This window comes from Mustela nigripes, chromosome 1, assembly GCF_022355385.1.
Source record: "Mustela nigripes isolate SB6536 chromosome 1, MUSNIG.SB6536, whole genome shotgun sequence".
In the NCBI taxonomy this organism is placed as follows: Eukaryota; Metazoa; Chordata; class Mammalia; order Carnivora; family Mustelidae; genus Mustela; species Mustela nigripes.
In genome coordinates, this window is record NC_081557.1 from 141,031,055 (window position 1) to 141,034,174 (window position 3,120).

At 41.3% G+C, this 3,120-nt stretch overlaps 1 pseudogene; it reads left to right on the plus strand.

Moving 5' to 3' along the window:
• Window positions 1-522: 522 nt before the first annotated feature.
• On the plus strand, window positions 523-2,261 carry LOC132000679 (elongation factor 1-alpha 1-like; annotated as a pseudogene).
• The last annotated feature ends 859 nt before the right edge of the window (window positions 2,262-3,120 follow it).

A 3,120-nucleotide genomic window follows, 5' to 3' on the forward strand; every position in this document is an offset into this window, starting at 1 on the left:
AACGAGATTGAAGCAGTGATCAAAAACCTCCCAAAAAACAAGAGCCCAGGACCTGACAGATTCCCTGGGGAATTCTACCAAACTTTCAAAGAAGAAATAACACCTATTCTCCTGAAGCTGTTTCAAAAAATTGAAGGAGAAGGAAGTCTTCCAGACTCTTTCTATGAAGCCAGCATTACCCTGATCCCCAAACCAGGCAAAGACCCTACCAAAAAGGAGAATTTCAGACCAATATCACTGATGAATATGGATGCTAAGATTCTCAACAAGATCCTAGCCAACAGGATCCAACAGCACATTAAAAAGATTATCCACCATGATCAGGTGGGATTTATCCCTAAGCTACAAGGATGGTTCAACATTCGCAAATCAATCAATGTGATAGAACAAATTAATATGAGAAGAGAGAAGAACCACATGGTCCTCTCAATTAATGCAGAAAAAAACATTTGACAAAATCCAACATCCGTTCCTGATTAAAACACTTCAAAGTATAGGGATAGCTTTTTCGCAACAGGTTTGCCGCCAGAACACAGGTGTTGTGAAAACCACCGCTCATCCTAAACCAGAATGGGGAAGGAAAAGATTCATATCAACATTGTTGTCATCGGACACGTAGATTCGGGCAAGTCTACCACTACTGGTCATCTGATCTACAAATGTGGTGGGATCAACAAAAGAACTATTGAAAAATTCGAGAAGGAGGCTGCTGAGATGGGAAAAGGCTCCTTCAAGTATGCCTGGGTCTTGGATAAACTGAAAGCTGAACATGAACGTGGTATCACCATTGATATCTCCCTGTGGAAATTCAAGACCAGCAAGTATTACGTGACCATCATTGATACTCCAGGACACAGAGACTTTATCAAAAACATGATTACAGGCACATCCCAGGCTGACTGTGCTGTCCTGATTGTTGCTGCTAGTGTTGGTGAATTTGAAGCAGGTATCTCCAAGAACTGGCAGACCTGTGAACATGCCCTTCTGGCTTACACACTGGGTGTAAAACAACTAATTGTTGGTGTTAACAAAATGGATTCCACTGAGCCACCCTATAGCCTGAAGAGATACGAGGAAATCGTTAAGGAAGTCAGCACCTACATTAAGAAAATTGGCTACAACCCTGACACAGTAGCATTTGTGCCAATTTCTGGTTGGAATGGTGACAACATTCTGGAGCCAAGTGCTAATATGCCTTTGTTCAAGGGATGGAAAGTCACCCATAAAGATGGGAATGCCAGTGGAACCACACTGCTTGAAGCTCTGGATTACATTCTGCCACCAACTCGTCCAACTGACAAGCCCTTGCGTCTGCCTCTCCAGGACGTCTACAAAATTGGTGGTATTGGTACTGTCCCTGTGGGCCAAGTGGAGACTGGTGTTCTTAAGCCTGGCATGGTGGTCACCTTTGCTCCAGTCAATGTTACAACTGAAGTCAAGTCTGTTGAAGTGCACCATGAAGCTTTGAGTGAGGCTCTTCCTGGGGACAATGTGGGCTTCAATGTCAAGAAGGTATCTGTCAAAGATGTTCGTCGTGGCAATGTGGCTGGTGACAGAAAAAATGACCCACCAAAGGAAGCAGCTGGCTTCACAGCTCAGGTGATTATCCTGAACCATCCAGGCTAAATTAGTGCTGGATATGCACCTGTGCTGGATTGTCACACAGCTCACATTGCTTGCAAGTTTGTTGAGCTGAAGGAGTAGATCGTTGTTCTAGAAAAAAGCTGGAAGATGGTCCCAAGTTCTTGAAATCTGGTGACGCTGCCATTGTTGATATGGTTCCTGGAAAGCCTATGTGTGTTGAGAGCTTCTCTGACTATCCTCCTCTGGGCCGTTTCGCTGTTCGTGACATGAGATAGATGGTTGCTGTGGGTGTCATCAAAGCAGTGGAAAAGAAGTCAGCTGGAGCTGGCAAGGTCACCATGTCCAGAAAGCTCAGAAGGCTAAATGAATATTATCCCCAATACCTGCCACCCCAGTCTTAATCAGTGGTGGAAGAATGGTCTCAGAACTGTTTGTGTCAATTGGCCATTTAAGTTTAATAGTAAAAGACTGGTTAATGATAACAATGCATCGTAAAACCTTCAGAAGGAAAGGAGAATGTTTTGTGGACCATTTGTTTTTGTGTGTATGTGTGTGTGGCAGTTTTAAGTTATTAGTTTTTAAAATCAGTACTTTTTAATGGAAAGAACTTGACCAAAAATCTGTCATAGAATTTTGAGACCCATTAAAACAAAAGTTTAATGAGAAAAAAAGAAAAAGTATAGGGATAGAGGGAACATCCTGAACTTCATCAAATCTATCTATGAAAGACCCACAGCAAATATCATCCTCAATGGGAAAAAGCTTGCAGCCTTCCCGTTGAGATCAGGAACAAGACAAGGATGCCCACTTTCACCACTCTTGTTCAACATAGTATTAGAAGTCCTAGCAATAGCAATCAGACAACAAAGAGAAATAAAAGATATCCAAATAGGCAATGAAGAAGTCAAACTCTCTCTCTTCGCAGATGACATGATTCTTTATATGGAAAACCCAAAAGACTCCACCACCAAACTACTAGAACTCATACAGCAATTCAGTAACGTGGCAGGATACAAAGTCAATGTGCAGAAATCAGTGGCTTTCTTATACACTAACAATGAAAATACAGAAAAAGAAATTAGAGAATTGATTCCATTTACTATAGCACCAAGAACCATAAAATACCTGGGAATAAACCTAACCAAAGAGGTAAAGGATCTGTACTTGAGGAACTACAGAATACTCATGAAGGAAATTGAAGACACAAAAAGATGGAAGACCATTCCATGCTCTTGGATCAAAAGAATAAACATTGTTAAAATGTCTATACTGCCTAGAGCAATCTATAGTTTTAATGCCATTCCAATCAGAATTCCACCAGTATTCTTCAAAGAGCTGGAGCAAATAATCCAGAAATTTGTATGGAATCAGAAGAGACTCCAAATCGCTAAGGAAATGTTGAAAAACAAAAATAAAACTGGAGGCATCACATTACCTGGTTTCAAGCTTTATTACAAAGCTGTGTTCACCAAGACAGCATGGTACTGGCATAAAAACAGACACATAGACCAGTGGAACAGAGTAGAGAGCCCAGAT